We start from the raw sequence: 17,345 nt of genomic DNA on the forward strand, positions 1-17,345 counted from the left end.
CCCCTGAAGAAACAGCAACCCGCTGTGCCAGAAGTTTTCATTGGAACTAACTGCATCACCTTGATCCAGATCTTGTCAATGGTCCTCTATATGGCAGCTCTGATGAATTCTCATGTTCAGTTCAAGTTGTCACATGCCCTTCACTATGTTGAGTGTCATGGTAGCCCCTCCCATTGAAGCTTTGCTGTCATCAAGAGGGTCTTCAGATTCCTTCAAAAAGAGGCCCCCATCATCAGTTTGTGCCTCTGGACTTTAGTGGGGCTTCATACAGAGGATGTGAGTGATGTCTTTGCACTTTTTTCTTCTAGATGAAGTGTTGTAATCTTCAACTTAATGTTTTTTGATAGACTAGTTTTCCACAAAGGCGTAAAAATTAATAGGAAGTCTTCCAGGCCAAATTTCACTCACCAGTGCTTTGCATTAAGTGCTCTTGGTCATTCTCCTGGTTTTCCAGTATCCATATGCAAGCCACCTGTCGTGCTTCTTCAGACATGGTGATGAGACGTTTCACACAGTCATTCTGAGTATTGTTCAGTTGAAATGGAAATCTTGTATCCAGTGTGATTTTTGCCCATGACTCTGGACCAGGAAAAATGGTGTGAAGCCTTTAGTGTCTTGCTTCACTGTGTTATGTGCAAATGTCGTGACAGGGAGTTTGTATTTTAGTCTCTCTGTTCAACATCAATGTACATCAAGAGCATATCTGCAAAGATCTTACTGAAGCAATTTGTGAGGCCATTCATCAATGGTTGGTTGGCAGTTGTCACCCTGTGTGTAATGTCACGACATGAAATTGCCTCTTAATACTAGTCTTGACTGGAAAACTTTTACACAGTCACAGATCATTACTTGATGTGCTTCATACTTCAAAATGGTGTCTTCTGCAAGGAACATTGCAATTTCCGGAGCTTCAGCAGATGACACAGCTTTGGTGACAATGTAGTGGGTGATGAAGTCAGTGAAAACTATTATCCATCAGTTTCTGTTTATTGACTTGAAGAGCCTTTCAAAAGGTTGATTCCAATTCAGATGAATGGTGCTGCTGCAGGCAGAATTTGTACCAGATGGCCCAGAGGTATTGGTTGGAACAACAAGTTTATTGAAACTTCCTGGCAGATTAAAAGTGTGTGCCGGACTGAGAGTTTGAGTCTCGGTCTGGCACACAGTTTTAATCTGCCAGGAAGTTTCATATCAGTGCACACTCAGCTGCAGATTGAAAATTTCATTCTGGAAACAAGTTTATTGTTACCAGTCCCTGTTTAATATGTTTCCACAATGTGTTCCAAAGGTAGATTTATTTGTATTAGTATGGGATGTATGTTTTGTGTTATAGCTTTGGGGTAACCTGTGTCACTGTGTAGTAGAGAAAACAAAACATTGTTTCAGGGCTTGGCTCTGTGGAGGTCTTTGACAAGAAACTGAACATACATGTAAAAGTGCAAATAAGTTACTAAAATTAATACATCCAGTGGTCATAGGCTCCTTTCCCTGTCACAGTACATCACATATTGCAAGCTTTTGTGGGGTGTGATTGTATTCAAAAATAGCCTTGATTGCCTGACTGGGCAGATTAACTTTTAATGTGAACATTGTAGTTTAGGCTTTACTTTGACTTTTATTGATATTAGATGCAACACCAAGTTTATTTAAAAGCCAGGAGCTAATTGTGACATGTGCTTCCATTTCTGGCATTCCTTGCTGTGGTTCACATAGTGTCTTAATAGATCAGTAGAGAACTAGCCAGTGATACATGTGGTGATTCTGTCTAGAATCTTCACAAATCCCAGGTGAACAGATGTTGGAGTGTCATGAAAAAACTTCCGGATAGCTGACCATAGATGAGCTGGTATGATGAGCAATTATTTCTGCCCCATTGGATCATAGTTCCTCTCATACAATTTTTGTTTACTAATTGGTATCCTCCTGTGGTTCATTTCCTTATCTTCTAGGCTTCTATGGTATCAGCAGTGCTGGATCTTCCCTCTGTTCAACAGCAGTGCCATTTAATGCAACAATGAATGGGCTTTCATCCACACAGCTGTGTTCCACCAAAGAATTCCTTGAAAGACAGTCAGCGTCCTTGCGTTTGTGTCTTTTATCACATATCACTGTGATGTACCCTTGAATCCTTAGTTCCCCTCTCACCAGTTGCCTCTATGGATTCTTCAGGCTAGTCAGCCAGCATTGAATGATGATCGAGGCAGTGAATGGCATGACAAATAAATATGGCTGCAGCTTGTTGATAGCCTAAACAACTGCATGGCACTCTGTTGTTTGGGGAGTACTCTGGAATCATAACTTACCAGCTTTTCTGCATAGTCGTGAATTTGTACTAGAACTGCATCTATGCCTTAACCAGTAGTGGCAATTTGAAATTCTTTCTTGGCATTCTTGTCATACGATTGTAGGAGTGGAGAAGATGTTGAACAAGTTCTTAGAAGATAAGGAAAGCTCTTTCTTGCACCTTGTTCCAAGAAAATTTGGCATCTCCCTGCAGTAGATCTTGCAAGGAAAGTGCATAGGTGCCGGCCGAGTGGTTCTAGGCGCTACAGTCTGGAACCGCGCGACCGCTACGGTTGCAGGTTCGAATCCTGCCTTGGACATGGATGTGTGTGATGTCCTTAGGTTAGTTAGATTTAAGTAGTTCTAAGTTCTAGGGGACTGATGACCTTAGAAGTTAATTTCCATAGTGCTCAGAGCCAAAGTGCATAGGTACCGAAGTCCTTTATGGATTACCAGTAGTGTGAGCACATTCTGAGAAACCTTCTTGCTTCACAAATGTCTGGAGTAATCAGAAAATCTGTGACTGCTCATATTTTCTCTGTATCAGGAGAGACTCTTCTGTCATTAACTAGATAACCCAAACCTTTTATTTCTTAGTAAATGAAGAGCCACTTTTTTGCTTTCGGTCAGTGGTCTACAGTCTGAACAATATGCATCATGATTGTCAGGCAGCTTAGATGTTTTTCAAATGTCTTCAAAAACACAACAGTGTCATCTACATAGCAAGGACACATCATTCATTTAAGGTGTATAGGTAGACTGCCCATTATATTTCTTAGGGTGAGTGGAACTTTATATAGCCCAAAGGGATAACTTTGAACTCATAGAGGTCATCAGGAGTTATAAAGGTAGTTTTTGTAAACACTCGTCACCAGTTTTATAAAGGCCTCATCGCTACAGCTGTGGAGACCGAGTTGCAACTGTTGTTATGGTAGGCCGAGTTTGTGAGTTCGTAAAATGGCTTTTGGTGCAGTACACCTCTAAGACAATTCTCCCTGTCACTTACAACACAGCTATGCCCCAAGGTCAGGTAACAGGATAGGAGAACGAACACACCAACAAATTAGTAACAGTCACAAAAAATGAGTTAAAAGGTTTACTTATCTTTGTGACTAGTGCAATATTGAGGTCTGCAACACTGCATGTAATATAACACAAAGAGGCCCTCAATGGCTAAGTGCAAATGATCGTTGGTAAACTTCACAGCATATAGCAAATGCAATTTACGACAACTGTCTGTTCACTTCTAAGAGCTCACTAAATGATGTTCCCTGTCGAAGTCAGCCATGCACAATGATCTATAACCAAGTGGGTGAGATCTGCTCTTCTATCTTCCGAGTAGTCTTCTGACCATTGTCACGCAGATTGAGGTATTGTACTCAGCCGACAACTAGTCGAGGTGAAGTCGATATCTTCATCATCAGCACCCCCATGGCACTGGTGGAACTTGCGCAAGTGACAAGTCTCTATGACACTGGCACCAGCTTGCATCTTTGTGCCTGTGGTGCTTTTGCCCTGGCTGTGCCTTGTTCAGATGACACAGCAACAGTTTTCTTGTAGTCAGCCTCACGTACCTTGATTTGGCAATAGCTTGACTACATGTCCATAGTCAAGAAATACTTTGCTCATTTCAAGCAAACTAGGGTGTCATCAGTGCTTGAAAATGGGTGATCATCTTTTTCCATGATTTTGTTCAGTTGTCAATAGTCAACACAGAAATGTCATGTGCCATCTTCCTTCTTCGCAAGGATGACAGGAGGAGACTGAGGATATTCTGAATGTTCGTTGATGTCATCTTGCAGTATCTTTTCCACTTCCAGATTATCTGTCATTCATCTAGCAATGCCCTATAAGAGCACTGGCTAGTTGTCGGATGTTGCCAAGTGTTGATATCATGTTCTATTGTGGGTCACTGTGTCTTCCTATTTTCCACTCTGGATTTGAAGGCACCTGAAAATTGTCACAGGACAGTTAACACTTACTGACATTGTGTCTCCCTCACATCAGATTGGAACTTCCTCCCCTGCATAGTCTGCATTGGTAGCACAGCAAGATTCTTCCTCAATGACACTAAACTGCTCTTCCTGGACTGCATCCTCCTTTTCCATGCACATGCCTCTACAAATGAGTTGCAGCTGCTCATGACAATTAGTGATCCACAGTTCTCCTTAATCACTTGTAATTCTTATGCTTGCCACTGGCATGTAGATTTATTTTGTGAGCCTGGGTCGCTTTTTACAATTGACAAATGCTTCACAGTTTAACTGAACATCCAGATAGACAATTGGTACTTGTCATGTTCATGACAGCAGGATAACTCCTTCAACAGCAAATAACCGCTCAGAGTAATCTTTGTTATGCATGCTTGTTGGAATGACTCAGATCTTCCAAAGCCAATGACTGCTTTTGATACCTGCACGAAGTCCCATTTAAGAACAGTATTACAACTACATTCTGTTAAAATGACAATTTTGAAGGGCTGTCTTCCATTTTTTTTTTTTCAATACATTTTGCTATCAACTGGATGTATTGCCCACTTTCAGCTTCCAGCACAATTGCTTACATATCACAGAGCATAGTCTTGTTTAGCCGGTAATGATAAGCATTTTATATTAAAGAAAAGGAAGTCCCTGAGTTGACTAAAGCCCACACAGCTCGGGCATAGATGATGATGCCTTTGAGGTTTCCTGACATCTTTGTAACTGCCATCCCTGGAGTATTTTCATCTGAGGCATTCTCACCTCCACAGGTGGTCACCTTGCTTAATTCCCCTGAATTTGGTGGCTAGGATATGGCAAGGGGGAATGGCTACAGCATTTTGTGAAGTGACCTCATCCTGGCTATGGTGATGGGATTCATCCCACAGGTTGTCAGTAATCAGTCGCAAATGACTGGGTGGATGGAATTATTGTAATGGTTGGCATCTGGTGGTGTCTTCTTTCTCTGCAGTAGTGTGCTTTGTGTCTAGGATGTCCACAATGGAAACATACCGGTGTGTTGCCCTCCTTATCCCAAATGTCTGTTCTTCTGTGAGGAAGTATATTTGGCAGAGGAGTTGGTTGTGTCTGCATTTGTCAGATATTGGGCTGTGATTTGATAGTTGTGACATAAGTCCAAGTTGGTCAAGTCCACTCTTACTGGTGTGTTCAATTGGCAGCAGAGATTAGTGCCAAAGACTAATACACCTCTTCTTCTTCAACATTTTCTATTACCTCCTGATGTATGAGGTGAACATTGATGGCTACTATCTCTTGCATAGTCAGTGTAGCAGTTCTAACTGTCTAAACTGTTGTATCTCTTTTCTTATTGCCTGGAATACAAGAATGGTGAAGTCATCGTGGTCTTCTACAATTGCCATATGCATCACATTCTTCTTTTGTACAGTTATTTTCTGTTGCATTTCCTTAACATGTTGCACCACATGATGAATTGCTTGGTTGTTTTATGTCTTTTACCAGAAGAGCCTGGTATATGTCTTCTGCAGTCCTTTCATCAAGTGTGGGATTTTGTTGGCTTCTGTCATATTTGGATTCAGTACATGGCAATTAGGACAAATATTCTCTATGTAAGGCTGTATCATTTCCCCATGATGTTGGGCCTTGTTCTTCAATTGTTCTTCCACTAAGTGGACTTGCTGCTGGTTATCATCAAATGGTTTCTTCATAGTGGCCTGGAATTTGTCCCAGCTAATGAATAAACAACTACTGGGATATGCCATCCAAGTAAAAGTACACATTTGCCAAACACATTTCATCCCACTTGTGTCTGATGACTTGGTTGAATCCTTTCAGCTATTTCATCAGGTCCTGATCAGCATCTCTGGAAAACTTTAATAAATACCTGATATGCAGTTGACTTATTGCTGTTCTTGGGTCCATTGGTCTCCTGACTATATAGATTTTTGGAATGATGTAATGCTTGTAGTCTTGTTCCTGCCCATGTAGGTGATGACTTTTATGTTGCCTAATTCAAGCCACAGTGATGTAGTACACAGCATCTCCCAGAACAGATAAACACTAAATAACAAGTAAAAGCTAGTGATTGAGTTTTAACTGGCAGCCCATGGCATGCCAGGCTGTAATGCTAATTTCTATGCCACAGTGCATTTATTATTTGTTTATTATCATCCCAATGATCACATTTGTGATATAGGATTTGTCAGGATACATTTTAACAACTATATAATATCTTTACAAAATTTTTATCTAAGCTGAATTCATATGAATCTGTCTTATGTTTAATACAATATACAACTAATAAGTGTTTTTATAACATAATTTCTTATGTGATTGACAGACATATTCACTGATGTAATTTCATTTGTCACATTAACTTAAACATATATTCTTATACAGTTGCGCAGAGATATTCACTTATGCTGTAATAACATTTGTCAAGCATGTGCTTCTTTATATTCTAATATAGTTGAGCATAGAAATTCACTTACCCTGTAATAACATTTGTCAAGCATGTGATTCTTTATAACAGTTTTAAATTTATCCTCATTTTCCAGCTCTTTGATATGTTTTGGTAGTGCATTAAAAAGTTTGATGCCTTGATTACATACATGTTTCTGACTTCAGGTCCTTGTTACAGCTTGTATGTGGAGATCTTTACATTGCCGTGTATCGTAATTATGGTAGTCTGTATTGGTTTCCATTTTGTCCTGATTTCTTTTGATCACCAACAGACATTTCAGAATGTATAATGATGGAATTGTTAAAATTTTCAATGCTTTAACACTCTCTGTACCAGGCCTATTTTATGCACCCGTCCCTAGAAACCGGGCAATTTTACCAATATTAAAAAAATTACTGCATCAAATCTACTGTTTGGATTGTGGCAAATTTGGTACCATCTTGAAGCTGCACATTTCTACTTTAATTCTGAGTGAAAGAAACTACTTTACAATGCACAGCTTTAAGGTACAGTTATAGAAATCACTTAGATGTTTTAAGAATTTAGAAAAAGTCATACGAATAAGGGAATACAATTGTGATTTATTTTTAACCAAAATTGTGGCACTACATTACATGTTTCTGATAGTATACAGTATTACATATAAATTTCACACAGAATCATATTGTTTTTTAGTGTGGAAAATTTTAAAGCAAGGTTCCAGGCAGAGTGCAACGCCACACTGTTCACATTCGTATCGTGTCTCTTTGCGAGAAGCCTTGCCACTCTGTTTCTTGCTCCTGGAACTGCACACGTGACACACACGAGCAGCATACTTCTTAGTAGTTGCAGGTATGTGCTGCAAAAAATGTCTCTTTGTTAGCCGACCTACAGTTCCTTCATTTCTTGGAATGAATTCAAGTGTGTCGTCTTCAACAAGCTGAACTGCAAGCACTGTTATAAAGTCTGTTATTGTAATTTTCTTCCTGTGCACTGCATTGTACAGCCAAAATGCATTTGATACTCCCATAAGCAGCAAATGGAAATATAATTTTCGCCACCATTTCACAGTTCTGTGCTGGAACGGATTGTACTGCAGGCGTTGGTCTCCAATATCCACTCCAATTTTATTGAGGTTGTAATCAAGTACCTGAAGTGGTTTCAATACTACAGACCCATTTCTCTTAGTATGCGTACCAAATGTTGCTTGATGCCTTGTAGACAATGTATACACATCTCTCTTATCTTTCCACTTCATTGCCAATACATTATCTTTACGCCGAAAAGACATTTCGCCCTTTTTCAGCTTAGCAGATACTAAATCTTTAGGCAATCCTTTCCTGGATTTGTTCACAGTACCAACAGCTCCAGTGCCTTTCTCTGCCAGTTGCTGAAATAGCTCTGGACTGGAATAAAATCGATCTAAATACACAGTGTGGCCTTTGTTCAGCAAGCTGCTGTCAGACAACAATCGCAAAATAACCGCAGACGAAGAATTGTCAACAATATGCTTACCAGCATAAACTTCAAAATTTACAACATAGCCACTACTGGCTTCAGCAACAGCATATACTTTCAGTCCATACTTATGAGGCTTATTTTGCATGTAAACACGGAAACTCACACGACCTCGAAATGGGCAAATTCCTTCATCAATTGTCACTTTTTCTGAGGGACGATATGCCTGGATACATCGCTCCTTCAAATTATTATAATATGGCAAAACTTTGTAAAGTGGATGAAATCCATCTTCGCCTGGTTTTTTCTGATTTGAATTGTCAACAAGATGCAAGCATGACAGTATCTGAGTGAAACGCAAACGGCTCATGACATGGGGACAAAAGTTACAACTAAGAACAGGATTAGTGCTCCAATGGTCCGCAATTTTGGGCTTTTTCGAAACACACATGTGGAAAATAATACCCAAGAAACGCCTCATCTCACTTATAGTCACTGGCTTCCACGAACTCAAAACTGAATGGGGCTTCAGATTATTTCCTCTTCTTTTCTTCTGTATTGTCTGTGATGCATACAAATTTGTCTGTCTCTTGAGTTCATTTACGTCACTGTCAGTAAGGAACACTTTACTGCAATCCAGTACAGAACTCGACTCATCAATATCCACTAGTATCTGCCTGGGTGTCGTGTTGACAGGCAGAGGTCGGTAGGTGTCAACTGCAGTCCACTCACTGTCTTTCGGATACGGCACAGCTGCTGGATTTGAAGCAACACCTTCAACATCATTCTCGTCTTCATCTGAAGACAAACTGTCATCAATCTCGTCTTCTAAAAAGAATATCACATTATGTGTAACTACATACATCGTTTACACATGTTCAACAGATATGTGCGTACTGCACAATTACGTGGAAAATTCGGAAATACGTACCTTCAAACACACCATTGCATTCAGAATCGTCTGAATCACTCTCTACATTATCCAGAGTGTCGCTATGATTGATCAAATCCGCAATTTCTGCGTCTGATAAACCGCGCCGAAACATGATGACAAACAACTGAATGATATACAGACTGAGAACGCAAAGATAAGTTTTAACATGAATTACAGCGCTGCCGTGACATCTATGGACGCATTTTGTTAATAAACATCTGAAAAACGTATAGCGCTGGCCAAACCCGTAGAAATAACGTTGCAGTGTTTTGAATGAAATTAAATGTAGCGGCCCGTAAATTTTACGGGCTTGGTGATTTTCGCGCGATCCCAGGCCCGTAAATTTTACGGGCTTGGCGCTTAGAGTGTTAAAAAGGGGCCTACAATGTGTTTGAGGTGGGCTCTGGGTCATTATCCGAATAGCGCGTTTTTGTAATTTGGAAATCTCATTTAGATGACAATTTGTTTTTCCCCAGAATACTATCCTATAGGATGCAATGGACTGAAAATAGCCAAAATATACTAATCTGGTACAGTCATTACTACAAACTGTTGAAATTATACTAAGTACAAAACATGCTGAATTTAGTTTTAGTGCTAAGCTCACCACATGGTCTCTCCAGTTAATCTTCTCATCAATGTGCATACCCAGGAATTTTGCACACTGTACTCTTTCAAGTTGTTTACCCTCCATGGTGTGATATAGGTCGTCATGTTCACTTATTTTTCCATATTGCACATAATTAGTTTTTTTGCATTCAATGTTCATGCAGTGTCCATGCAACACATATCATGGAAAAAAGGAAATGTTTGTACATTAGTAATCAGGCTTATAACCAGTTTGATATGGCATGCCATTACTTCCTCTCCTATGCTGACCTCTTCAGCTCAGAGTGGTACCTGCTCCCAACTATCTCAATTATTTGTTGGATATATTCCAGTCTCTGTCTTTGTCTACAGTTTTTACCCTCTATAGCTTCATCAAGTACTTTGGATGCTATTCCTGTTGTCTTAAAACATGTCCTATCATCCTGTTGCTTCTTCTTGTCAATATAAATGTTACTTTCCTCACAGATTCTGCAGAGGTCCTCCTCATTTCATATCTTCTCAATCCATCTACTTTTCAACAACTTTCTATACATCTCAAACACTTTAATTCTCTTCATTTCCAGTTTTGCACAGTACATGAATCACTATGATAGAGTGCTGTGCTCGAAAAATACTTTCTCAGACATTTCTTCAGCAAATTGAGGTCAATGTTTGATAATAGTAGACTTCTTTTTAATTAGAAATGCCCTCTTTGCCCGTGCTAGTGTGTTTTTCATGTCCTCTTGCTTCATTTGTCACATGTTAGTTTGCTTCGAGGGTAGTAGAATTCATTCTCCTCATCTACTTGGTTGTCACCAGTTTTGATGTTAAGTTTATGATTAAGTTCATGTTTGCTAATCCTCACTACTTTTGCCTTTCTTTGGTTTACCCTCATTCAATATTCTGTATTTATTAGGCTGTTCGTCCACAACAGGTCCTGTGATTCTTCACTATTACTGAGAATAGCAATGTCATCAGTGAGTATTGTCGATGATTGACTTTTGCCCTGATTTTTAATCCCCCTCTTGAAAACATTACTTTATTTCTGAAGTTGAAAACTGGAACTGCACCCACAGGGCCCTCCCATGTATTATCTATTGATCAAACTGCCTCAAACTAAAAAATGCTCAAGACTTGCATACTTCTGACTTTGTGATCCATCAGACTCTAAGCTACTGGTATGTAAATAAAACTGATTTCATTTTCAAACTAACATTGTGCTAAATCCGTTGCCTAATCTAAAGCTGGTAACAGCAGGTCTCATTCAGGTTTTCTTCTGGTATTGACAGAATTTTGTCTGCCCAATCACCTACCGTTCCCCATATGCCCACTGACCAGCCACAAAGGAACACCCCTCATGTTCACTGCCAGGGTTTGACTGTGATGAATAGCAGCTAGCTCTAAAAGTAGAAAAATGTAAGGTAATAAAGGTGAGTAGAAAAACCAAACCTGTAATGTTCAGATTCAGCTTTAATAATGTCCTGCCTAATACAGTGGGGTCGTTTAAATATCTAGGCATAACATGACAGAGCGTCCGCCCCTGATAGCTGATTGATCAGCACGACAGAATGTCAATCCTAAGGGTCCGGATTTGATTCCCGGCTGGGTCAGAGATTTTCTCTGCTCAGGGACTGGGTGTTGTGTTGTCCTAATCATCATCATTTCATTCCCATCGACACACAAGTTGCCAAAGTGGCATCAAATCGAAAGACTTGTACCCAGCGAATGGTCTACCCGATGGGAGGCCCTAGTCACACGACATTATTATAACATGACAGAGCAATACAAAATAGAAAGAGCATTTGAGGATTGTGGCAGAGAAGATAAGAAGTTGGCCTTGGTTTATAGGAAGAATTATAGGAAAGTGTGGATTATCTGTAAATGAGAGCACATATAGGATATTAGTGTGAACTATTCTTAAGTACTGCCCAAATGTTTGAGATCCACAACAGCTCACTGTAAAGGAAGACATCAAAGCAATTCAGAGGCAGGTTGCCAGGTTTGTTACCAGTAGGTTCAAACAATGGAGATGCTTCGGGAACTCGAGTGGGAATCCCTGGAGGGAAGGCAATATTCTTTTCAAGAATCACTATTGAAAAACTTTAGAGAACTGGCATTTCAAGCTGGCTGCAGAACAATTCTACTGCCACTAACATTCATTTTGTGTAAGGACCATAAAGACGAGAAATTATGGCTCATACAGAGGCATAAAGACAGTAGTTTTTCCCTCACTCTATTGGCAACTGGAACAGGAGATGAGATGACCAGTAGTGGTACATCGTACCCTCAACTATACACATATGGTGGCTTGCGGAGTGTGTATGTAAATGTAGGTGAAGATATGTGGGCGTGATGACTAAGAAGCTGTCTGTGTGCATGAATGGCCACTGCCAAACTGTGACCAAGAGACAGCTTGACCATTGACCACCTAGCCGCTGAGCACACAACAACACAGTTTTCTTGACTTCATTGACTTCACAGAATTTGCCATCTGGATTCTTCCCACCAACACCAGCTTTTCGGAAATACACAGGTGGGAGGTCTCCCTACCACCTTCATTCGTGTAATCCTCCTTACCTCAGCATTCGCTGTCCTCTGTTCTTTGCCTGCCTCTATCCCCGTCCCTGCTGCCACTTAGTCCTATACACATTTTCTCTCCCACTAGCACACCTGCATAGTCCTTTCCCTTTCTTTATATCTCTCCTCTCCATTGCCAGCCCAGTGCCCCCTAACGGCCTACTATCCTGTCCCTGCCACATCCCTGTACACTCCAAAAGGCAGCACTAGCATATGAAGAGCTTACTCGAATAGCTGTTAGTATCTAGAAATATTATTTCAGTGTGTCTGTCAGTAACTTAACACTTATGTGATAAGTAGCAATATATCCATTTCATGTTTATTTTCTTTTTTTTTAAGTGGTGTACTGATTATGTCATCCTGGTGAAAAAAAAGACTTTAAAATATTTCAATATCTGAGGGAAAACATTTTTCTTTCTTTGTTGGTATTTGTGCTGCCCTCAGACAATGTTGAAATTTAGTAGATGATTTCTTGTATGCTAAAATATGACCCCAGTTATTTTAATTGTAGCATGCATCTATCATTCTGCAATTAATTAATGAACTACATTGTTACAGATACTGGATCTATCTGATGCACTGCTGTCTAACAACACGGTAGTTGGCTGTCCACAGACAGATGCTGTATGTCACTCTTTAGATTGTTCTGCTCATGGGACATGCCAAGCTGACCTTACAGATGAATCACCTTGGTGTTTGTGTGATGGCGGGTGGACTGGGCATAGTTGCTCTGAGCCCACACAGCCAGTCACATTCCTGCCTCATAGCTACATAAAATTTGCTCTTTCCTTTGAAAGTGACAATTTTTCAACATCCGTACAGCTTAGGTTCCGAACAGAGGAGCCAGAAGGAGAGCTGTTTCGTCTTTCTGACCAATACACAAATGAATATGCCATCCTTGAGGTATGCTGCTAATGTATCAGCACATATAATTATAACAATGAAAACAATCAATTATTGTGAAATTATTTAATTGGATAGATCAAAAATCTACTCACCAAGTGGCTGCAGAACACATGCATAAAAGACTGTTGTGATTGCAAGCTTTCGGAGCCCATGGCTCCTTCTTCAGGCAGAAGGGTTGAAAGGGAAGGAAGAAGGGTGAAGGAAAAGTACTGGAGAGGCCTAGGAAACTTCCTTCCCTTTCAACCCTTCTGCTTGAAGAAAGAGCCACTGGCTCCAAAAACTTGCTAACTATGGCAGTCTTTTATGTGTGTATTCTGCTGCTGCTTGGTGAGTATATTTTTTATCTAATAAAATTAAAAAACTCATATAATTACATTAATAAAATACTTGTAAACTTATGTGGTGAAGTAATTCTGAGAAATAATGGCTACCTGCATTCAGTGGATGTGTTATTGCATAACAACATAAGAGAACCAGCTTTAGGTGAATGCCGTGTATTTTGCAAAAAGCTGCTGTAAGGTGAAATATATATTCTGTTACTGTTTATAATAACACTGTTATAGTGCTTCAACATTTCTGTTTCTTAAAAAATGTCTTAAATAATGCATATTGAGTTACCTAAACATCTTGCTTCCTTGCTGAGACTGTTGGTGGGTAACAGCTGACATCGTGCGCTATGTGATCAAAAATATCTGGACAACAGGCTGAAAATGACTTAGAAGTCCATAGTGCCCTCCATTGGTAATGCTCAAATTCAATATGGTGTTGGTCTACCCTTAGCCTTGATGACAGCTTCCACTCTCGGAGGTATATGTTCAGTCAGGTGCTGGAAGGTTTCTTGGGGAATGGCAGCCCATTCTTCATGGAATGCTGCACTGAGGAGAGGTACCGATGTCAGTCGGTGACACCTGGCATGAAGTCAGCATTCCAAAACATCCGAAAGATGTTCTATTGGATCCAGATCAGGACTCTGTGCAGGCAAGTCCATTACAGGGTTGTTATTGTCATGTAACCACACTGCCACCTGCCACAGATCATGCATTATGAACAGGTGCTCGATCGTGTTAAAAGATGCGATCACCATCCCCGAATTGCTCTTCAACAGTGGGAAGCAAGAATGTGCCTAAAACATCATTGTAGGCCTGTGCTGTGATTGTGCCATGCAAAACAACAGGAGGTGCATCACACCATAACACCATTGCTTCCGAATTTTACTGTTGGCACTACACATGCTGGCAGACAACATTCACCAGGCATTCACCATGCCCTTCCATCGGATTGCCACATTGTGTACCAGATTTGTCACTCCACACAACCTTTTTCCACTGTTCAATTGTCCTATGTTTACACTCCTTACACCAAGTGAGGCGCTGTTTGGCATTTACAGGCATGATGTGTGGCTTATGAGCAGCCACTCGACCATGAAATCAAAGTTTTCTCACCTCCTGCTTATCTGTCATAGTACTTGCAGTGGATCCTGATGCAGTTTGTAATTCCTGTATAATGGTCTGGATAAATGTCTGCCTATTACACATTACGACCCTCTTCAACTGTAGGCAGTCTCTATCAGTCAACAGGGCAGATCAGCCTGTACGCTTTTGTGCTGTATGTGTCCCTTCACGTTTCCACTGCACTATCACATTGGAAACAGTGGACCTAGGGATGTTAAGCAGTGTAGAAATCTCATTTACAAACTTATGACACAAGTGACATCCAGCGAAGTCCGTGAGTTCCACAGAGTGCCCCATTCTGCTCTCTCACGACATCTAATGTCTACGAGCATATGGAGTACGTGGCAGTAGGTGGCAGCACAATGCGCCTAATATGAAAAAAGTATGTTTTTGACACTCTCTGGATACTTTTGATCACATAGTGTATATGTAACTCAGGTGATTTTATCAGTAGACTGGGAGCTCTTCCTCTAGGCAGTTCAGAGTGTTTTGTTAGTTTTGATGTAGTATCACCCTTTACAGAGGTCTCTCCCTCACAGAGTATTTGGCACTTCAGTGAAACCCTTATTTTATGTTTTCGTGCAGTCCAGACTTTAAAAATGCAAAATTGAGGAAAATGGAGAATTGAAGAAAATGTTAAAACTCACCAACATGTGAGTAAAACCACATGTAATTGGCAAATATGATTAATAGTCGCAGTCCTCTCCAATACTTTGTGTAAAACCTATCTAAGTGGAGGAAATTAAAAGTACAATACGATGTTCCTGTAATAATTTGTGATAATGGATTTCATCAGTTCTTAAAAAATCACAGATGTGTAACAGCAAGTAAAAATTCATACAAAAATTGAAATTGGTAACTGTACCATTTTTCCAACATGATACAACCACAAATTATACGTTCAAAATATGCGTTTTTGAGAGATCATCCTTTGTGCTCACCCGGAAAAAAGCAAAACTTGATGAACATGGTGAATTAAACCAAAAACAGCACAGCAGCTAAGTGATTAAACCATAAGCATAAATACGGACATCTGCTTAATGAAATTCTTTGCCGCCATTGCTGTTATTGTTTAATGCTTTTCTTATGAGCCGCACTTCATATGCTCACCACTATTAAAGTGTTGTTTTAGTCTTTATGAGGCAAATGAGACGTAAAAATCTGAGTTTTCTTCCCCAGTTAACATTACAAGCTTGTTAGAAGTTGGCTCAGTGAATTTCTGTACACTGTGTAAAATGTAAATTTGAAAGAAAGCTTAGGTGCTAAAGTTTACTTCATGCCCTTTGTCAATGCTGCCAGGCTTTACAATCTACAGTGTTTGGTGTGTGTGGTGCAAATTATATACATGAGTAGTGTATGTAATTGTTGCAACTGTGTCACATTGGATTTGAACACAAAAGTCTTTAAAATGTGCTATCACAAAACCCTTGTACTATTTCTCTGTGGCATCTCTGTCATACATAGCACATCATGTGCATGAAAAATATATTTCAGCACTTCACAAAATGCTTTAATCCCTACTTGCACTTTCGCCACTGAATAGCCACTCCCCTCTCCACACATAGAGTAGGTTAGCTTATTTTATGTGTGTTAGTGTTGTATGGTAGCTGCACTGCCTATTGGGTGACTTAACAAATCGCCAGTCAATAAGAGTTCACTAACTGGAAATGGGCAATGTTTCCTCAGTTATGACTGAACATATTCTTTGAGACTCAGTGTTTGAATTTAAAAGGTTGACGATTGATGTTCTTGCTGAATACAGTACAATGGAAATACATGCAAAAAGATGAGACTGACTTACACGTGGCACAGGAAAAGTTGGTGGCTGGGCTCCTTCATCACATATTGGCTTAGTTCGAACACTTCGTGTCAACTATCTTGTTTTCCTTTACTGCTGCAACCTAGCAGTAGTCGTATCATAATTGTGCAGTGAAGCTAAATGTTGCAAGCTGTGTTGGCAACACTGATTGCGGATTACATCAGCATTTCCTCTCTCACATCTTCCCTCTTCACAATGGGCTAAAATATTCCCTTAATTCCTCCAACATCCATGTCATGTCTTTTGAACCACTTATAACTTGTACAACCACATCAACTGTCAATAGAAAGAAAACGGGACAAAGTCAAGCAAGGCTTCGAGTAAGAATGCAAAATTGGGGAATTTTTAGCATTATTATTATTTATTTATTTATTTATTTATTTTCACAGGAGCTATGAATTTATGTCGTAGACTCACAAAAAAATGTAAAACAGGAGAATGTAAAATGGAGGTTCCATTGTAATTAGTAATAAATTTCAGCAGACAACACTGCTTCCTTTTGGCATGCTCTTTCTTCAATTTATTTTTTATCCAACCAATAATTTTTTGAACAAACTGATGGGTCACCAAGGATAACCCCCTTTTCATAAGGTGGCCAACTTCTCAGGGAGGATTTTGAAGAGAGAGCACTGGAATCAGCAGTCTTCAAACCAACTGTATTTTGGAGGCATGTAGAAAATACTTTCACAATGTTGCCTCATGGAGTAAATAGGAGTTTTTACATCACCTGAACTCCATTCAAAAGAGCATTCAGGTCTCTACAGAAATGAATAAAGATGGTTTTCTGCCTTTGCTCTCTGAGGCATTCACTTTATCAGAAGCCCACTAACACATGTTTGTATTTGCAGTAATTGAGTTGATGTCACCCCTTGCAAACTATGAGTCTTTTAAGACTTGCACACACAGTTCCAGATCCATAAAAATTGCTTAA

The 17,345-nt window shown here is 39.8% G+C and overlaps 1 pseudogene; it reads left to right on the top strand.

Annotated features, from left to right (window-relative positions):
* The window catches only part of LOC124620183, a 350,456-nt pseudogene that overhangs the window by 277,542 nt on the left and 55,569 nt on the right, over positions 1-17,345 (top strand).

Source organism: Schistocerca americana, chromosome 6 (assembly GCF_021461395.2).
Source record: "Schistocerca americana isolate TAMUIC-IGC-003095 chromosome 6, iqSchAmer2.1, whole genome shotgun sequence".
NCBI classification, from domain to species: Eukaryota; Metazoa; Arthropoda; class Insecta; order Orthoptera; family Acrididae; genus Schistocerca; species Schistocerca americana.